We start from the raw sequence: 22,304 nt of genomic DNA, 5'->3' as shown, positions 1-22,304 counted from the left end.
GTTCTGTGAAGTGATTCATTCACGAATAAAACTGAATAAAATATGTTTCTATTTACTTAAAGAATGAAAATAATTGTTATTTGTATAAAGAAGGATCGTCTGATATGTTCTTGTGGAAAATTAAAACAAAATATAAAAGAATTGAGAAATGTAGATATAGAAAAGACATATTATAATGCCTAGTAATTTATTATAAGTACGCTTTAAATTGAAAAAAAAGATTATATTTTCGTATGTCTTATAACTTCTGTATGCATACACACTACGCATGAATCATGATACATAATAATACCTAGATTGTTCTTTTAAAATTACTTATAAGTTAAAATAATTCAGTACAAAACTCCAGTTCAAAATGAAACTCGCCAACCTGGCAACATCGCTTAACTTTTTTCCAAACGTCAGTCAGCCGGTAACGTTCACGGGTGGTGCTTGTGTCGGCCGTCATCGCGCTCCCAAACTACTTTTACGTGACCGTTTGAAACCGGTTTTGAAAGTGCTCTGAGGTGTGGCAGTGCCGCGTTCAGCCGTAGAATACTGTTTTCAAAGTTCAAAATTAAACTTTGTGCAACAAAAAGTGCTTGTGACTCATTGCCGGGAACTCGTCATTATCAGGTACAATCTATTTCTTTGTTATCGTTGCATTTATCGAAATTTCTTCTGTTGTCTGTACCCACGCGATTCAGGTATATTGTGTTCTATTTTCAAACTCGATCCTTTTTCTTAAAAAAATGTATAACGGCCAGTGTTTCTAGCGTGTGTAATATTGTGTTAAAAACGTGGAAATAAAATTGTGAATGGTTAATAATTTAGATCGTTACGTGAATGGGATCCTTTCGAATATTTCAAACAGGTTTTAGCGGTATTTAACTAGACTGTGTGATGGTTGGATAATTTTTTGCTTTATATGCGAATTATTGGTATTTTATAATACAGTAAACCGGTAATATTGAAATAATATTACGACATAGGTATAGCTTTTGCTTATGTGAATTAAATAGTGCTTCTAGACTTTTCCGTGTAACTACCGCCTTTTTCCATTCAGGGTTTTTTGTCTTTTGGTATCTGGGCTACAATCTACAAGATGGCTAAGTGTGGGTTGGTGGAGGAATGTCGTTGAACTTTTGTCTTCTACATAGACTAGAGAGCTGTCTAGAATAGGCCGGTTGTTTCAGAAATGTCTTGTGTCCCAGCGTTATAATGTTATTTTTAAAGAAGTATTTTATAGGCTAACAGCCTTTAAGGTAGGGTAAAATGTGAATGAGTGTCTTATTTGTGCTTCTAAATACTAAACTTAGAATAACAGGTCTTCTACTTTAAAAGTAGTTAGGAATAACTTGCATGAACTAAAAAACGCACGCAATTTTAGCAGTTTCTGCTAAACAGAGTGACAGACATACTGTAAATTTTATTCACTCAATGGAATGCCAATGCCAATATGACGAATATACGAAGTTCGTGCTTAGAATAATTATTATGATATGAGTCACTCCATTTGTGGTCATTTGCTGGTAATATTCTATTCATATTGATATGATTAAAAGTAGCTTAGTAAGGAAATTGACTAGCTGTGTCCCGTGGTTTTATCCGCGGAACAAACTACGTCTAGGTTAACCCCTTATTGCATGAATTATTAAGGAGATGAAATAAAAATTATTTTTTTGCAAAAAAGTGTTTATTAGACCTTACATTATGAGATCAAATTGAGAAAAAAAATTATTTACTTATATTATAGAAAATATGAAACGGCGCCATATATGGACTCGTATGCAGTGTGTGTTGTATTTTTTCTGTCATATATGGCTTCGTATGCAATTAGAAAAAAGTAACTAATTAATAAAATAAAAATATATTCAGGACTAATTTCACACACATGGTTGCTAAGCCCCAAACTAAACTTAGGCTTGTATCCTGAATGCTAAGTCAACTGATATACTACATATATTTTACATAAATCCTATCCTACTAATATTATAAATGCGAAAGTTTGTGAGGGTGGATGTATATTATGTATATGTTTGTTACTCTTTCACGCAAATACTACTGAACCGACTTCAATGAAATTTAGCACACATAATATAGAGGGTAACTTGGACTAACACATAGGATAGGTTTTATCCCGGAAATCCCACGGGAACGGGAACTATGCGGGGTTTTCTTTGAAAAAGCGGGCGAGGCCGCGGGCGAAATGTTAGTACTTTATATGGATACCTAAATAACACCCAGAATCACAACAAACTTATACTTCGTGAAATTGCTTAAAACAATTAAGTTTGTCATTATAACATAAAAAACACGTTATATTTTTCACATAATGTGAAGGAACGAAATTGGAACAGTATAGGCATAGCTGACGGGTGTTCTTCTTCCAAATTGGGTAATGACTATAATCCCATCAGATCGTACAGAATCAAAGTGAAAATCTAGATGTCTTGCAGGAGTTTTTCGTAGCTTTTTTGCGGCAATTGGCGAGTCAGGAATACTGAGGAGACTCCAGAGATGCCGATGTTCCTAAGTTTTTGAAAGACGACCACGTCTTTTGGTAATAAGAGCTTTCCCTGACTTTCGCATTTGCTCTGAAACGGCTAATTAAAAATCATACAGTAGCATATAGCATGAGTCTGTATTTATTGATGATGATATGATATTTACATGCTTAGCAGTAAGATAAAAGTGTCCAAGATCGATACTGGAACAATCAGTGAAAGTATCCTTCAATGCATACCAAGCCACATATGACATAATATATTTTGGACGGAATGCATACGAAGCCAAATATGACAGATTTGGAAAAGTACAAAAAAAACATGATTAAAGCAAAAAAACAACCAAACCAAATGTTTTACCTTATTTTAGAAAGACTAAAGAATGAAGTAATATTTTTTTTCATGGGTTTACTAACCTTTTTGATATTGAAATCTTAATTTGAAAATCACTGTTTTTTCCGCGCATCCAAACCGTCGCACGCGCTATACTAAATCTATAATATATCTGATGGATAACATTTACACTGTATAAATTAATTACGTTTCAATTCTCAATGTAATGCTGTTTAAGATGTAAGGTAGTTTTTTTAGATATTGTTTATAGTTAGCCTATAAAAAATTCATGAACTTCGTCGTCCATATATGGCTTTGTATGCGGTAAGGGGAAAAGAAAGGACGAAATTAAAACTCGTTTTGTCTCGTGGCTTTAGTCGTAACTACCTACGTGCATCCTTCGTTAAAAAAATATGGAAATTACTGCTTATACAGAGAATAAATAAAAAAAAATGCCCAGGGCTTTTTCTATCTGACGAACGTAAACCTTTTTGAAGTTGGATAAAACGTATCAAAGAGCAATAAAATTAGATCTATCAAATATAATTACCGCACATTAAACTTCAAACATTCGTTAACCGTAGTTCCTAACCAGCAGTTAAATTAAACTCCGTTTTATAGTAGGTACCGTACCTACCTATACTGTTTGTAAATTTCTTCTTCATCGATTCTATAAGCATCGTAAGTTTCTATGTGTCTGTAATGGCTGGCGTCCACTAGGCGGATCGGGCCGGGCCGCATCGCAACGCAAAAATACGCCGGCCTATGTTTTGTATGAAACATCGTCCATTAGCGACGGATCGTGCCGGGGCGGGCCGCAACGCATTGGCGGATATCGCTTCGCAGGCGGATTTCTGCCGGCGGTGCGCTGCGGCCCGGCCCGCCCCGACCCGTCTAGTGGACGCAGGCAGGCGGGTGTGAGCGGCGAGCGTCTGTTAGATAAAATCCGCCTAGGCGGTCCGCCGCGCCCCGTACAGGTGGACGCAGGAGCAAACAGCGCGTCCATTAGAGACGGCCCGTTGCGATGCGGCCCGGCCCGATCCGCCTCTAATGGACGCCTAGCATTAAAGAAATGTGCGTTTATTTATTTACAGAGAAATACCACTGTAACCTCTAAATGGCTGAATAGATTTTGATGAATGATTCTTCATATTGATGGAGGTGATCACAGAGATGACTGACGGTTTTTTAACATAGTGAAGGTTATTTTTTTTTGTTTTACTCTGTGTTATTTAGATTATGAAGGTATGTGTTTAGCTGTTTTAACGTAATAATAATAATCAAACATTTCAAATTCACCTAGGTACCTATTTCATGTTCATTCTCTCAACATATTATAAGTATGTATTTGAAATCGAATATAATACCTACATATATAAGATGTATTACGTCGATAATACAATTAAATGTAAATTAGAAACTTCATCATAATAGTTTCACCGCTTCACAACCCACAGACAGAATTGCAGATAAAAATATATAATCCCCACTAAAACCGCAATGCAGTTACAAAATAAATATTAAATATTTGCACAGTTTAAAAACTTTCCGCCGCTGTTGATGGCAATCTGTATTGTCATTTACATGTAGGTAGAGTACGAATTTTATAATCTACTAGCTGTGCTCCGCGGTTTCACCCGCGTAGCTCCGCTCCTGTTGGTCTTAGCGTGACGATATATAGCCTATAGCCTTCCTCGATAAATGGGCTATCTAACACCGAAAGAATTTTTCAAATCGGACCAGTAGTTCCTGAGATTAGCGCGTTCAAACAAACAAACTCTTCAACTTTATAATATGTACTAGCTGCTCCGCGCGGTTCCACCCCCGTGGCTCCACTCCTGTTGCCCGTAGCGTGATGAAATATAGCCTATAACCTTCCTCGATAAATGGGCTATCTAACACTGAAAGAATTTTTCAAATCGGACCAGTAGTTCCCGAGATTAGTGCGTTCAAACAAACAAACAAACAAACTCTTTAGCTTTATAATATTAGTATAGATTAGTATAGATGACGTTTTTTACTTAATTAAAAAAACTCGACTGCGATGAAATAAAAAACATATTTTTTAGTTGATGTTTTATCATTTTATGCTTTATGGTTATAGGTCAATGCTGATGTTGTTGTTTTTGTGTTTAAGAAAATGCTTCACTAGTTAGAATAATTTCTAAAATTCATAAAATGTGTTTTTACACATTTAAACACATAGCACATTTTTAACGGAAATAGTAAATGGACGGAGGTAGGTATGTCTCTTACTTTTTGTATAAGTAAACTATTTTACATATCTACAAAGCGTTTATAAAAGACTAGCTTTCCACCCGCAGCATCGCCCGCGCAGTCAAAGAAAAACCCGCATAGTTCCCGTTCCCGTGGTATTTCCGGGATAAAACCTATCTTATTTCCCGGGGTAAAAAGTAGCCTATGTCCTTTCTCGGGTATCAAAATATCTCTATACCAAATTTCATGCAAATTGGTTCAGTAGTTAAGGCGTGATTGAGTAACAGACAGACAGACAGAGTTACTTTCGCATTTATAATATTAAGTATGGATTCTTAAATTATATAATGTTATTATAAAATTCAACTTCCCTTCAACCTTGAACAACCTGCTTACAATAGTTTTCATCAAAACGTCTGTTTTATTTCGTAGGGCAACATTTTTTGCCGCCAACAGGTAGAGAGCAGATGGTGTTGAGGTACAGGTCGTTTTGGGCCTTTTTTTGTTTAAAAAACGTAATCTTGCATGTCCATGTTCGTTCGATTGGTCTATACTCTATGAGATTCTGTTTTATAAATTTGTCTATGCCCTATGGATATATTAAAAAATTAAAGAGTAACGGATTTTGAAAGCATATTTATTATGTTACTAGCGGTCCGCCCCGGCTTCGCCCGTGGTACATATTTACGTTTTCTCTACATAAAAACCATCCTCGTACTTCAAGGAATATAATAAAAAAATAATTATCGAAATCGGTTCAGCCGTTCTCGAGTTATGCGCTTACCAACACATTTTGCGATTCATTTTTATATATAAGACTAGCGGTCCGCCCCGGCTTCGCCCGTGGTACATATTTACGTTTTCTCTACGTAAAAACCATCCTCGTACTTCAAGGAATATAATAAAAAAAGAATTATCGAAATCGGTTCAGCCGTTCTCGAGTTATGCGCTTACCAACACATTTTGCGATTCATTTTTATATATAAGAAGAAGAAGATATTATAGATTTAAATCGCCGTTTCGAACATTTTACAGAGAGCATGGTTACAGATAGACTGAAAATTGGTTAAAAATTGTTTAAATGTGTTTATTGCTCATATGTAACGTAAAATCAAACACAAGAAAATACTATTTTTAGAATCTAGCTTTCCCCCCGCGGCTTCGCCCGCGTTTTGAAAGAAAAACCCGCATAGTTCCCGTTCCCGTGGGATTTCCGGGATAAAACCTATCCTATGTGTTAATCCAAGTTACCCTCTATATGTGTGCTAAATTTCATTGTAATCGGTTCAGTAGTATTTGCGTGAAAGAGTAACAAACACACACATCCTCACAAACTTTCGCATTTATAATATTAGTAGGATATCACAACTAAATGTATGGAGTTCTATGTATGGAATCTATGGAGTTTCTTGCCGATTCTTCTCCATAGATACTGCTTTCCGAATCCGATTTCTGAGTTTGAAATCGTTTGAAAGTATTATCTACTAAGTAGGATGTAAAGTAATGTCTACATAAAAACTAGTACAGAAAACTACGTCATTTTTAGTAGTCTTTAAACTAAAATGTTTGTGTATTCATGTGTTTCAATTCGTGCAAAAACCAGTTTCTATTTTGAAATGTAAAACTAGGCTGTACAGAGGTTAGGAATGTTTTTAGTTTATAAAAACTAAAAAACACGTTTACATTCATACATTTTATTGTCACCGATCCTTGATCTGTCCGTTTAAAGTCAAAATCGAGTCTAAAGGAGTCAATTACATACAAACATACAGGTGAAGCTAATATAAGCGTGTTAAAACTAGCCGTTTATAAAAAAAATAATGACTTTTTTATGGCGGGAATGCAGATAAAAAAAGCTTCGAAGAATTCAAAAATGGAACAATCATACAATCTAATGGTTCAAATAACAGTGGTACATTTGAAGAGAAAGTTTTCTAATAATTGTTGTTTCAGAACTGGTTGTGAGCATAGAGTAAAAACTAGAATATTCGTTTGTCTATAGTCTATGTCATAACCCATAATACGCGGGAATTATAAAAGGAATGTTCTCATTTTGAATTTTTAGCGAAAAAGTAATATAATTCGTTAATAATATTTGCCTCGGCTTAGTAAGTAAATTGGGAGTAGGTATTTATGGTTGATTATACAATTAGTCTTGTTTATTTTAATATTTATTTAAAAGGGTTTTGTCAATGATAGACCATATCCCCTATAAAACATAATATAACATAGTACGTAGGTACAACACTACCTATGCCTTACATAACTGTGTAAAATAAACTGCTAACAAACATATAATTTAATTTTATAAGTAACTTAGCTACTCTTAAATATGCTTGTTACCTATATTAGTTATAAGAAAAATAAATTAAAAAGTTATTATATAAAATTAATTATTCATTTTAGTATAAATTGCGTGCATGCAAATGAAGGAAAGCCGTGTTCCTAATTCCGTGTAAGTAAAAATAAATGTTGTTTGTGATTTAATCGAGGTCTTAGTATTTTATTATTTAATACTAGATTTCCGCCCGCGGCTTCGCTCGCGTTTTCAAAGGAAAACCCGCATAGTTCCCGTTCCCGTGGGTTTTCCGGGATAAAACCTATCCTATGTGCTAAGCCAAGTTACCCTCTATATGTGTGCTAAATTTCATTGTAATCGGTTCAGTAGTTTTTACGTGAAAGAGTAACAAACATCCATACAAACTTTCGCCTTTATAATAGTATTAAGATTAAGATAATATATTAATTATTGTAACTTTGGATGTATGTAAATATAATACCTTACTCTAGCCGAGAAACGACGAAAAAGAATTCTTCGAATCCCGCCTTGTGATCGAAGTTTTTCGATGCCTTAAAAATTCTTCTCTGAACTAAAGTATATAAATAACACGTTACATAGCAAAGAAAGTTACCTCTAACATGTTATAAGTCTAGTATTTAATTTCTACGTAATACCTATTGATAAACAAAGTGCATTGTGTGTGATTCACACGGGTGCAAAAAGGCGGGAAAGTATGAAAGTTGCGTTATGTAAGTGATCTAATAATACCATGTACTGCCACAGATAATGAAATACTAATGTATTTATTACCTACTACTAATATTATAAATGCGAGCACACGTGTCAGAAGTGAAACTTCTTTGGCAAGATTCAATGATATCAAAATCGTTGCCTGGAGTAACATGACGTGACGGTATTAGTAGTTAGTATACGCGACCTTGAAATTTTACTCTCAACGCGCCTAAAGAAGTTTCACTTCTGACACGTGTGCTCGGCACACACCCTCTTTCGCATTTATAATATTAGTAGTAGGTACTAAATACATAAGTAAAACATTTTATTAATAACACTTTCTAAAATATAATAAACTTAAAACCAATTAGGGACTTAGGGTATCAAGACTTCTATTGAAACATCTACCGTATCAAATAGAATTCGGTAGGGCTGTAAGTACTGTACCGTATTTGATGTAATTTTCACATAATTGAAAGCACGGAATTGGCTTATCGTGAAAGCTCCGGGTTAGACAAATGAAGTGAAGCCGGGAAGTAATTAGTGATGTAGTTACAAGATAGGGTTGGCAATGGATAAATTTAAGTTGTATTTTTTTTTAATAAAGAAATGACCTTTATAAATGCCATGAAAATTTAATACATTTTTTTTTTAATAAAAACCGTTATACATGAAAAAATAAGTCTACACTAGACTCAGACTATATGGGCCAAAAAAATTCTATGGATTGTGCAAATACTTTTCTATTGTTTCTTTCTTATTGATTTCTACAATTTACTAATATATTATATTGAAAAAGTTTTCAATACGTAATATATTTATTTGAATTATAAACTGCCTAGGTATAGGAAAAATTCAAGTTTTGAAGGTTTTTATTAATTAGGTAAATAATTAGGTTATTATGGTTACGACGATGATATTAATTCAAGCCAAAACATGTAGATTGTAGAACCCTTTAATTTCTTTATAAATGTAAAACATCTCTGTGACAACCCTAAGCGGACGTCTAGATAAATGATGGCAAAGAAATTACTTAGTTCACTTTAATTATGTATTTCTTTAGTGTTCTCAAATATATAACTTCGCTTGAATTTAGGGGTAATTACTTTTTTAATTATTCGTGGTTTTAATGAATTTCGTGTTATATTTTACTTGAAAACTTGAAAATATGCGAAAATTATGTAGGGCTGACAACACTTCAAATATTTTTTTAATGCCCTAAAAAATATTAACATTACTTCCATCATAACCTCTAAAATGTTTAAATATAAGTAGCTAAAAATACGCTACGTGGAAATCTTTAGAGGAGGCCTTTGTCGCCAGACAAGCTGTTCCTTATAAACATCCTGTTGCCGATATTATAAATAAAAATTAGGATAAGTAGAATTAACTTAGTTTTTAAGAAATTGGCATGTAATAATTTTAAGAAGAGTAACAGCAATAAAGGCTATTTTATTTATTACTAGCGGTCCGCCCCGGCTTCGCCCGTGGTACATATTTACGTTTTCTCTACATAAAAACCATCCTCGTACTTCAAGGAATATAATAAAAAAAGAATTATCGAAATCGGTTCAGCCGTTCTCGAGTTATGCGCTTACCAACACATTTTGCGATTCATTTTTATATATAAGACTAGCGGTCCGCCCCGGCTTCGCCCGTGGTACATATTTACGTTTTCTCTACATAAAAACCATCCTCGTACTTCAAGGAATATAATAAAAAAAAAATTATCGAAATCGGTTCAGCCGTTCTCGAGTTATGCGCTTACCAACACATTTTGCGATTCATTTTTATATATAAGATTTTATTTTATAGCTAAAAATGTTATTGCTCTTTATGTTATTGTAGTATGTAGTAGGTATTTTGTATCTTACAGTAATTCTTTCATAATTAAAGTAAAACTAACAAATTCCCCTTTAATTCAACATCTGAATGGAATTCCCTTTTCCCGCTGGAATAAAGGGAATTTCTTTGATATCCTCACACAAATTAACTTTAATTAAATCCGTTTAAATTCTTTGTAAAGAAAGCTTGTGGTTGTTACTAACTGTTAATTGCATTGTTCATTGTATCGTAAGAATTTAGACGGTCAAGCTAGAGTCGGTATGTAAATTATGTTAGTACCACAGATAATATAATTATATACCATACAAATGTAGGTAGTATATTTTTTAGAATACCTATATAATATCTCAGATCTAATTTATGTACACAATAATTTTCATAAAACTATGTAAGCTTATGTTTTTTTTTATTGAATTATTATAAATACATTTTTGAAAAGTTACAGAAGAGTTTCTTAGGTACTAAAATTTTGTAGTTTTTTGCGTAACTAATAGAGTGATAAACATTTGAAACTTAGGGATTGTTATTTTAATGTATTTACAGAGAATAAAAAAATTTCTATTTTGCAAAAATATTCATCCCTGTAACTGACAGACAGAACCAGCAATAGGGCTGTCACAATTTAGACGAAACCCTAAAAGAATACAACAAAGAAAGGAACAAAAAAGTACCTTTTCTCTCCCTTTACTTAATAAATGAAAAATTAACCTATCCTTTGTATTAACCTAGCTTAGGGGCGCTATAAAAAGCCCAAAGTTTTCGTCTTATTGACTATAAATCTACGGAAAAGAGTGGATTAAGTTTATTTGACAGTTTAGTGGGTTGTGGGTTCGATGTTAGAACCACTTTTTATGTTGTTTTTGTTAACAATAGAAATAGTATTAAAAATTAAAATGCTTAAATTGAATTTTTTATATGAAATACTAAAGATAAATAATCAATTACAAATACTTGTAAATGTTCACTTAATCGAAAATAAATTAAAATGAAAATGTGTGTTGTGTAATGTGTATAAAAAAGGGATATTGTATAACTAGGTATAATTATATTAATGTAATAATAAGCACTAAGCAAGCATGTAGCTCTGAATTAGTATCTCGAGCTACTTTTGCAAATCAGCAATCCATCTATCTATAAATCAAAATCTATCAAAATTTGTTCAGCAATTTATACATGATAACATAGCAGACATACTTGCAATTGCAAGTGTATCCTTATCATTTTGGCAAAAGACATTGAAACAAATGTAAAAACCTTTAATTATCGAGTTTCCGACTTTCCGCTCGACTAAGCAATTAAAAAACAAATTTATATTTAAATTAAGCAAAATAAAAACGTTTATCAATTTTAGTATCAGAAACGTGTTTTTGAGAAAATGATGAAATAAGTTTGTAAGACACAACTCACAAGGTTTTAATATAAAATTAAGAAAAATATACATATTATACAATATACATACATGTACCTATCTATTATTTTATCTATATTCTATACTAATATTATAAAGCTGAAGAGATTGTTTGTTTGTATGAACGCGCTAATCTCAGGAACTATTGGTCCGATTTGAAAAATTCTTTCGGTGTTAGATAGCTCATTTATCGAGGAAGGCTATAGGGTATAATATCATCACGCTATGCTACGACCAACAGGAGTGGAGCCACGGGGGTGAAACCGCGCGGAGCAGCTAGTATTACATATATCGTATCAGTATTTTTATTAGAAAAATAATTGTACGAATAAATTCGTCTGAATACCTAATTTGACATATTGAAGTTTTTTACAAAAGGGCCTAATATATGGAATATCGTGGAAAAAATACTTATTTATAGATATCAAGGAAAAGTGAAAAAGATAATATCGCGAAAATATTATAGTCAAAATCATTAGCACACGTGTTTTTATACTAATGCAGTTTCTTGCCGGTTCTTCTCCATAGATACTGCTTTCCGAATCGGTGGTTAATGTTAAAAATATGTAATGACGATTCAAAAGTGCTTCTAGAAGAAGTCTAATTGAGTAAATAAATGTTTGAGTTTGAATTTGTATGAATTCTAAAACCAGATCTAAGGGACTCTGTGAATATCCAAGAACCATACAATTCAGATGTCAACTTTAACTGGTTTATGCCTTTTTCTATTGAAAAACACCAAAGCGAACAAAATACTAGGTTTCATTTTATTTAATAAAAAATTGATACCGTTATTTATTAACAAAAACTAATAATTACAAAGATACCGCTACAATTTTTGTAGTCACGTACATCGTTCTTATATTATTTATCTGTGAAGGTCGCCATGACAGTTCGCGTAGCCATTTTGATTTCGCGCGCTAACGGTAAGAGGTCTATAACCCCAGTCGGCCGTTTATTTTAAATAACGTTTTGTGAAATAATAGAAATGAGGTTTTGTGATCGGAAACTCTTTGGTGTGGAAAGGAAAAATGTTCTTGGAATTGTTTTAATTATGTTTCTTGGGAAAAATTGTGGGAAAAATTGTATTGGTTTTTTATAGGTTTTAAGGAAATTGTTTCGTGTAGAGTGTAGACTGTAGATAATTATAAGGCCAATGTCAAATTGGTGTTAATTGGTATTTTGTGTAATTTTGTTGTTTGAAACGAATTTTGTGACGATGATTGACTTAAAAGTTATATCCTAGGACTTAGCAATAAGAATTGATGATGGAATCATATTCTATTATAATTGTTATTATTTTTTATACACTAGAGGTTCGCCCCGGTTTCGCTCGCTGTACATAAAAGGCCTGTAGCACTCAGGTATCACAATATACAAATACAACAGTGAAATAATTTTTGAAATCTGTTTACCAGATCCTAAGATTGGAACGTTCAAACAAACTCTTCAGTTTTAAATTATTAGTAGTACCTGCTTATAGACAGGCTGCCTTTAATTTACGATGTAAAAAATCTTATTAAATCACCATTTTAATAATTTACACTTATATAAAGTCCTGTAAATCGGCGGCTAGTCATGTATAAAATTAAAATATTTTTTGTAGGTTGTAATTAGCTACTTGTTAAATTATTATTACTTCCAATACAGTTATTAAACATAATTGATGACTTACGTATGTCTGTACGTCGATGTGTTCATGTGACAAAAATCTCACTATTATATGCAAATGTGTGTGTTTTGCAAATATGTCACGGACAGACTGACTATATATTATGATTATATGTATATTAAAGTTATATGCATTTTGTTGGTATAGTAACCAAGTGGCTTGGCTTTGTTTTATATGATTAGTCATAATTTGCTGCCCCGGCAGACATTGTTCTGCCCTATTGCCCCTTTATCGTGTTTTATCTATCAGAAATAATTAACCGAATTGGTCGAGCCGTTCTCGAGTTTTATGCTTAGCAAAATATTAAGCGATTCATTCATTGAGTTTGAGATATACATATGGAGATGACACCGCCTACATCACTTATGTTCCGCTCAACATACGCCATATGCCGTAACTGCACGCTCATTTTTTATTTGTTTTAAAGTGAAACGCATCAAATATGCCTTCGTGTGTGTTACGATATTGCACAAATAATACAAATAATACGGAAAAGTGCAAAGGAATAACTTTTATCGGTAAGTACCTAACTAGATAATAATTTTTAAAACTTAGTTAGAGCAAAAAAATGGCGCACAGATTTTGTTCGTGGTGTCTCCTCCATACGTAGTAATATTATCTCAATGGATTCATTTTTATTATATATGTATAAACTATAAACGATGTTGGGTTTGTTTAAATTTTAAATAATAAAATAAAACATTTGATATTAAGTATACAATTTAAATTCCAATCATGTTCTAAAATGATGATAACGCACAATAACCTTGTGAGAGTCTAAAGAAATTAAACATAAGTAGTTATATTTATTTTATTTCGCATCAAAAATATTCCATTCTATCATGTATTTCAAGTTATTATCGGAAATGTTAATGTATATGATGGCAGTATTCGTAAACTTAAAGACAACAATGGAGGAAACCGGAAAAATTCGTCGCGCAGTTTACAAAAAAAGGTTATGAGTAAGTTTCTATTGTTTAATTTTCACAGTTACTTTGTATATTTGGTGTTGTATTTAATCGATTTGATAATTTATTCGAAAGTAAAAAGCTACATATGAGGCTATATTTAATTTTATCTCGAACGGAGCCAGGTTAAACAGCTAGTGCATTAATTATAAATCTGAAGAGTTAAGTCGATTTGAATTTTTTTTTTCCATTTCCATAATCCATTTACGAGAAAGGCTATGTATCATCACGCTAAGACCAATAGGAGCGGAGCAATGCGGGTAAAACCGCGGGGCACAGCTAGTGTTTATATATTTCAATATATTTTTTTTAAACTGCGGGTAAATAATTATAAAACTAATTATAAGTACATGTTACATGACCTTTACTTTTCTTTTCCGCTCTGTTTTGTATGACGTCACCGCTTACGTAAATAGTTTTAAAAAAGGTGAAACTTATTGAAATGAATGGTAAATTAGCTTTACATAAGAAACCTCGGACCTTATTTCATAGATACAGGAGAGAAAAGCTTACAGTAAAGTTCAAACTCAAACTCAAACAAACTCAAACATTCATTTATTCAATTAGACTACTAGGTATTTAGTAGCACTTTCGAATCGTCATTACATAGTATTTTTAACATTTACCAAGAGAGAAAATCCTGCAATTTCCTGGTTCAAGAGAGAAAATCCTGGAATTACCATGGAAAGAGCTGTTCAACCTATCTACTATACTACTAATATTCAACCAATTATAAACTGACAGTAGAATGAGACAGATAGTGTAATTCTCTCTTTCTAACGAAATTTTTAAGACATTTAAAACTTCGATGTATGTTATAGTATGTAACTGTACTGAATGGAAGCGTGTAATCTTCAGTCACGAATGGAAAGTGAAGGTGGGCCTGACCTCAAAAGTGATGGGTTGGATTGCGATTTATATTGCCTAGTTGTTGCATGTGGCTTTGCGTGGCATTTGGCTTAGAATACATATATAAACTCACCTAGAAGCGTATAGTAATAAAGTGAATATCCTTGTAGCATGTTTATAGTATCCAATATTGTGTTAGTTAGAATACTTATTTAGTAAGTTTGTCTACGTATTTGGTTCCGAAACACTTTTTTCATCGTCTGTATCTAGTAAAAAATATTTTTATTTCGGTGAAATCAACTATAATAACTTAATTTAAAATCGGGGGCTTCCACCACGGGGGCAAAACACACCGGGGGCGTAACCCACGGACCCGAATCAAAATAGCAAGCCGTTCCGTTAGACAAAGATAGAATAAACATTTAAAACCATTAGCTGAAAAGCAACGTAACCGACTAAACGCAACGCGGCTAATTTAGCTGACTTCAGACGGAACGTTTTACGGGTATGCCGCTTCTACTTAAGATTTTAAAAATTATATCTCTAGTTGGAATATGTACCTAACTATCATTTCGTTATTCAGAATTGAATATCGCCTTCGGACTATAGCGGACTATAGTCCGAGAGACCACCCACAAATGTGTTAACTGAGCGATTCCACATCAAATATCAATCATTAAATTTTCACCTTCGCTATAGTCCGAGAGACCACCCACAAATGTCTTAATTCCACGCAACACTTGTTACTTGAATGTGACGCAACACAGTAACGGTCTGCCAAGTAACTGGGTCGGAACAGAAAAATATAATTATCTCGCAAATGCGACTTATAATTCTGTTTTGAGAGCATATTGTGAGAATCATGTCTGCGTTGTATTGTTTGGTTTTTATATTTGTTACTGGGTTAGAGGTTATTTCGTGTTATGATTTGGATTGTCAATGGTGGTGGGCTGGGTCATTTTGTATATAATTATAACGGGAAAATGGGTATATAACACACTAACGAAAAGCTAGTGTGCGTGCGCTAGCCTGCGTAGTCAAAGGAAAACCGTTCCCGTTGGGATTTTCGGGATAAAACTATTCTGTGTGTTAATCTAATTTACCCTCTATGTGTGCCAAAATTCATAATATCGGCTCAGCAGTTTTTGCATTAACCCATTGAGCCCCAAGCGGCCCGATCGGTCCCAGACACAATAGATTTTCTATTGTGTCTGTGGTTCCGGGGCCTGAGTTATTAAGGAGTAACAAACAATCGTGAATAATGAATCTTTCAATACAAATTATTTTCAATTTTTTAAAGTTGCGAAAAGAAACAAACTTATAAACCAACTTTATTTCTACATATTACATATTTGCATTAACTAAAAATTCGACCAAAAAGTTAATCCAAGGCCTAAACTGAACAACATTATAAGATCAATAGAGCACAGAATGCAGTTGTGTTTCTTTGTGCAATAGATCTGCACAGTTGGCTAATTTCAATGGATAGCCACCAGGGCCGAATGACCAAGGGCATTATTAATTAAACCTTTACTTAATTTACCTAATACCTATCTTAAAAATTTCACGCATCATAAAGTTTTGCTGTCATTAAATCTTTTGTTTGATTTACGCGAGTATTATACATTTAAGTACAAATAAAAAAGAGCGTGTTTGCCAAGCACACGGTCAAGATTCAAAAATACCAAAGCGTCGCCTTACAGCATGTTGTGACAGTATTGCCATGACGCGACCCTGAAATTTTATTAAAGAAGTTTCACTTAAAAACTAACGGATTTTGAACTTGACCACGGTCGCTGCAAAGTGTTCGAAACGTCGGGATAATAATCACTACATAGTATAAAACAAAGTGGCTTTCTCTGTCCCTATGTATGCTTAAATCTTTAAAACCACGTAACCGATTTGATGCGTTTTTTTTTTAAATAAAAACTAGTAATGAATAAATGGCGTTTAAAATCCGTTAGTCTTTAATTTTATAATACAATGTTTCAAAATTTTCACTTAATTAGTTTTGTCACTCTCGTACCACATGTAACTCAAACATACCACAGTATATAATATTTCAACCCGGACGTTCTTGTAGTAAATTAATAAGACGCAATATGGTAAAGATGGTTGAGTGGCCTCAATACGTTCTTTTTGTTCCATCATGGCATAGGCGGGGAGCTGGTTGTGTTTGTTTATTTAACTTCATATACGTTATGATTATGTTGACTTTAATATGTTTTAAAAATGAGAAGACGAATGCTACTAATTATAATGAAAGGAATGTGGTAATTGAGATTATTTTAAAGAATAGAAAGTTCTACTCGTGAACATATAAAAAAAATTGTTAATAATCGTTGGGTTGGTTTTAATTAAGAGCCTAAATGATAGGTTTTATTCAAATTCAAACTCAATGCTGCATGCTTTTTCCATACATAGTCTGGGTGAAAAACAAGTTCATCACCAAGTATTTACTAGACAGTCTTCGTATCTTATCATCTTGATGATGATGTTGATGATGAATTAGTACATCACATACACGCGTTTTCCAACACGTTTTAAATATCGCCGTTACATGGGAAAGTATAAACATCAGTTCTGGTTTTTAGCCTATAAAGATATTTAGATGCGGTTATTATTGCATTTTCTACGGTTGGGTTTAAGTATTGATTTGTAGAAAAGGAAATTTTTGTATGATTACGTTTGTTAAAGTGTTGTGTGGGATTTGTTTGTTATAATACTTTATGGAATTGCAGAGTCGTTTTTTGTATCTTATAATATTATGTATCTGTTTTGAAAGAATTATCTTAATATTTAGCTATGGCTATGACAAATTGCAGTTGTGCTTAAGACATAATTTTTTTATTATTACTTAATCTACAATGTTTGTTCAACTTTATTTTGTTATTGTTACCTTCTAATTAATTAAAACAATGATCCTGCTGTTTTTATTGGAGATTTTATGTTATTTACAACATAAAGTTTGAATTTTAATGGACCCGCATTGCTCCGCTCCTGTTGGTCTAGGCGTGATGATATATAGCCTGTAGCCTTCCTCGATAAATAGGCTATCTAACACCGAAAGAATTTTTCAAATCGGACCAGTAGTTCCTAAGATTAGCGCGTTCAAACAAACAAACTCTTCAGCTTTATAATATTAGTTTAGATATGCAAGTAAATCCGTACATTTAAGGAAGTGTAAAATTAGAAAAATGTGTCAGCAATTTAACGATTATTGTATGATAACAGCTGATAATAACGTCTATTGTTATTAATCGAAGTCATGGTCTATCCGTATGCCGAATTACATTATGATCCATTCAGCCGTTCAGGCGTGATGGTCACGAACATGCATGCTTTCACATTTTCGTATTTTTTTTTCATTAGTAGGACGTGTAGTTTTTTTATTTATAAAAATATTTTTTTTTTTACTAAAATCTGATGATTTGTTTTGCGTACTGGCCAACTATTATGTTGATCAAATTTTATTGAAAAAATATAAAAATAGTTGTCTAGTCTCTACAAAATAACGCTTTTTTTGCTTGGTGGTGATTTATAACATATTAAGTTATTACATAGCTTCTAGGCCTTGAGCGCGGGGACCGAATCGAGAAATTCCGTAACGAAAAAACCTCACGCTCCCCACTCCGACGGGCACGGATGTGTGGCTTGAAGGCATAGCATGCAATAGCTTTACCGCGGCAGTCCCCGAGCCCACACGTATTTTTTTTATAACTTATCAGATCGATATGTTTACATAATAATCACAGTGATCTCATTTTATTTATAGCATGAATGATTTTTGTAGTTTGTACCGCATTTATCGTTAAATTATCAAAATATACAAGTGATAACTCGTTGCATAGATAAATCAATGTTTTAGTAGATTACTTTCAAGTTTCATATGAATTGATAAAACAAATATTAGATAAAAGAAAATATGCTCGGAATTCAGATAATATTAAATATGTCAATTTGCAACTTTCGATATTTCTTCACGCTGCACTCCAAACTACTGAACCAGTTTAAAAAAAAATCATATATAAGATTTTCAAACGAAGGATTTATCTATTAACTAGCGGTCCGCCCCGGCTTCGCCCGTGGTACATATGAAAAATAGATGTTGGCCGATTCTCAGACTTACCCGATATGCACAGAAAATTTCATGAGAATTGGTCCACCCGTTTCGGAGGAGTATGCAGACTAACATTGTGACACGAGAATTTTATATATAAGATTTAATGCTATTTATTAAAAACTTAATAAAATTATTGAAAGACAATGACTAAAGCAAATCACCAGCCAGCTCCTGGACTACCTTTCACTCAGTATCATATTGCTATCTCGCTCAACTGAGCTTTAGTAATGTTTAACGTTTTTATACAAGACTTGTTTTGTTCATCTACCTATCTATACCTACTTACAAGTAAACTAATATTATAAAGTGGAAAGATTTTTTTGTAATTTAGTAAGTATGTTTGTTACGGATAACCTAAAAACTGCTGTACCGATTTTGAACATTTTGATATAATTTCTGTTTTTATCCCGAGTATATGTATAGTTAGTTAGATGTAGTATGTGTATGTTTTAGTAAGGTAATTAAAATCCTAGTAAAGTTAACCCTAATAATGATAGATACAATTTTAGTGAAAAAAAAAGTAATTTTATTACCTAATACAAAAAACCAAATAGATTTTATTCTGATCTCCCATAAAGCCCCTATTGATCCAATGTAAACTTAAAACATTGTATTTAATTACATAATTGGTCCATATCGTCTAGGCAATAAAAATAATCAATTGGTACAGGCGAAGTCGCGTGAACAAATGAATTAGGTCACTGACCAATCAGGAACGAGTTTTGTTGGTGAATGACCAACGTTTTGTCATTTCGAACCCGTGACTTGCTATAATGTTGTTGTTTTAAAATTTATTATCTACTAGCTGCGCCCCGCGGTTTCACCCGCGTGGCTCCGCTCCTGTTGGTCTTAGCGTGATGATATGTAGCCAATAGCCTTCCTCGTTAAATGGGCTATCTAACACCGAAATAATTTTTCAAATCGGACCAGTAGTTAATGAGATTAGCGCGTTCAAACAAACAAACTTCAGATTTATAATATTAGTATAGTATGCAGTTCTAAGTATATCTATATACTTAGAACTGCATTTATGAATTTCAAAAATTCTATACCTAGGTAACCATTAAGCATGTTCATTATTTTTATCTATTTAATAGTAAATAATATTTATTTGCAATATGTCAGATTGGTTACGCTGCGGTTCAGAAACCTTATCGGAAAAGGAACTAGGTTCAATCGTAAACCTAGTTTGATCGATAAAACTAACATTAACGGTATTATAGGCCCTTTTCTTACTTCAAGTGTAGTGTGAAAGAAAACGCTTTAAAACTAGCTTTAGACCGCGGTTTTACCCGCGTAGTATTAACTTAACAAATTGTATGCTGGGAGTTAAATCTTCCTCGAAATCTACGCTAGCTATACCTAAGTGAAAATAGAATGAAAATCGGTTTAGAAATTTGAAAATTGGTGCCTCTCGTGTGCCTTTAGTTCAACCAATTTGAATGCGGTTTAGTTTTTTGTTAAATAATTAATTTTATCTATATAAATTCTAGTGTCAGTCATGTAGCCTCCTCCTCGGAAAGGACTAGATCGAATTTCATAAAATATTCAATATTTTCAGTAAAGGTCTAAAAAATAAACAATATAACGTCGTAAATTGTTTTTGGCATCAATTAATGAGGCCTTGCTTTGTCATTAAAAACACAATAACAAATATTCCTTTGATTTCATAGCCGGGGGTGAACGCACCCCAATCAATGGGTGCTAGGCGACGGCGTAACAACAGTGTGACGTCATCAATTGCGATCAATTTTCAGGTTATTGAAAGAAAAATATTTTCTGTAAGCAAAAAAAATTAAAAAAAAAATGGCGCCAGAAATGTGACGTTTGAAAAAAAGTGTTTGGCGCGAAAATTGATTACCTACCATAGATTTATAAAAATACTGCTTATCTACTCATAGTGTCAGCAAAAAAAAGTAAATGAATAACCTACCATCGATTTATTAAAAAGAAAACGGCTTACCTACCCATATTGTGCCAGAAATAAGTTTGGGCGCGTAATGTTTTAATTGGAATCTTCACAAAGGTTCTAAAAATACTGTAACAACAACTTAGGAGATATAATTTTATATAAAAAAGCCTCACATATAGGGAATGCAATCTCGCGAGATTGAGGATCGGACGAGATCTCGCGAGATTATGAAAATCAATCTCGCGAGATCTCGGCAATTTCGAGATCTCGCGAGATTGGTAGTTCAAAGTATCTTTGCAAATAATTTCACTAATAAAATAGATGTAGAACTCCCGGGACATTGAAAGAAAAAGAACCATAGGTATTTTGAAATCAAGATTTATTTTTACGAAGTCAAAAAGATTAATTCACAAACATAATAGAATTTGAGTTAAGATCAATCAAATCAAAGGCTCATTTCGCCAAACTAAAAAGAGAAATAGAATATAACAAGCGGTCCGCCCCGGCTTCGCCCGTGGTACCTACATGTTTAAACACTCCTATCTCTCAAGTTGGATCGAACTGCACATGATGTGCAAATTTTATTATAATCGGTTAAGTGGTTTAGGAGTCCATTGAGGACAAACATTGTGACACGAGATTTATATATATTAAGATTAAGAAGTGAAAACCAAATAAAAACAATCAAATTAGGAACATTAGCAACATCTCGCTATACAATTATTCACAAACTGTTTTGGAAGTAGCTTCTTAGAAAGCACAACGTATTTAAGGTATCGTCACCTAACCTACACCTTATTTTGCAGGCTAGATAGCCAGCCGCTGAGAATGCCCTTTCAGATTCCACACTTGTTGGTATTATAGTTGTGAGGCAGTTATCAGCGAACTGAAAAGTTCTCCTTTAGACCCCCCGGACTCGTATAGATTCATTTCCTTCTTCAACAATTGGTCCAGCGCAAATCTCGCAAATCTCGCGAGATCTCGCCCATTTTTAGACCGAGATTAATCTCGCAGAAAAGGGCCGAGATCTCGCGAGATCTCGATCTCGCGAGATCGAGATTGCATTCCCTACTCACATACCTACGTGAAAACTGAAAATATTTCTAGTTTCACTTTAACATGACCTCTTAAGTTAAATACACACATTATAAATGGATTTAAGTAGCTTATAGCGTAGAGCAGTATTTTATTAACCGACTTCAAAAAAAGGAGGTTATTAATTCGGCCTTTATATTTTTTCTTATGTATGTACTCCGATTACGCTGAGGTCGGTTTAACGTAGTTATTTTTATTTTAGACCTTTTTTCTGTACCTATATTTAATTAGTTCAAAATTATGTAGATACATTCAAAGATACCATAAATATTTATTTTTAAACTACCCACATTACATTGCTTACCTCATGATTTGTCACTTGAATATCTAATTAATTATTATTAGTAAAAACTTGCCTGCACAAAATCGGTCACAAAATTTCA

The 22,304-nt window shown here is 33.2% G+C and overlaps 1 protein-coding gene across 5 annotated transcripts in view; it reads left to right on the top strand.

The window, feature by feature from the left end:
• Nucleotides 1–386: 386 nt before the first annotated feature.
• The window catches only part of LOC149475340 (fasciclin-3-like), a 98,267-nt gene continuing 76,349 nt past the window's right edge, over nt 387–22,304 (top strand). For all 5 annotated transcript variants that reach the window (XM_089713433.1, XM_089713434.1, XM_089713431.1 and 2 more), the window contains exon 1: nt 387–615. The gene's annotated coding sequence lies outside the window, so the exon portion shown is untranslated. The remainder of the gene's footprint in view (nt 616–22,304) is intronic.

The sequence above is a fragment of the Colias philodice genome, chromosome 30 (assembly GCF_061535455.1).
Source record: "Colias philodice isolate Cphi_HAF_F1 chromosome 30, ilColPhil1 Martin Lab GWU primary, whole genome shotgun sequence".
Taxonomy (NCBI): domain Eukaryota; kingdom Metazoa; phylum Arthropoda; class Insecta; order Lepidoptera; family Pieridae; genus Colias; species Colias philodice.
The sequence above is the reverse complement of the archived record's forward strand: the minus strand, read 5'-3'. Positions and strand labels throughout refer to the sequence as shown.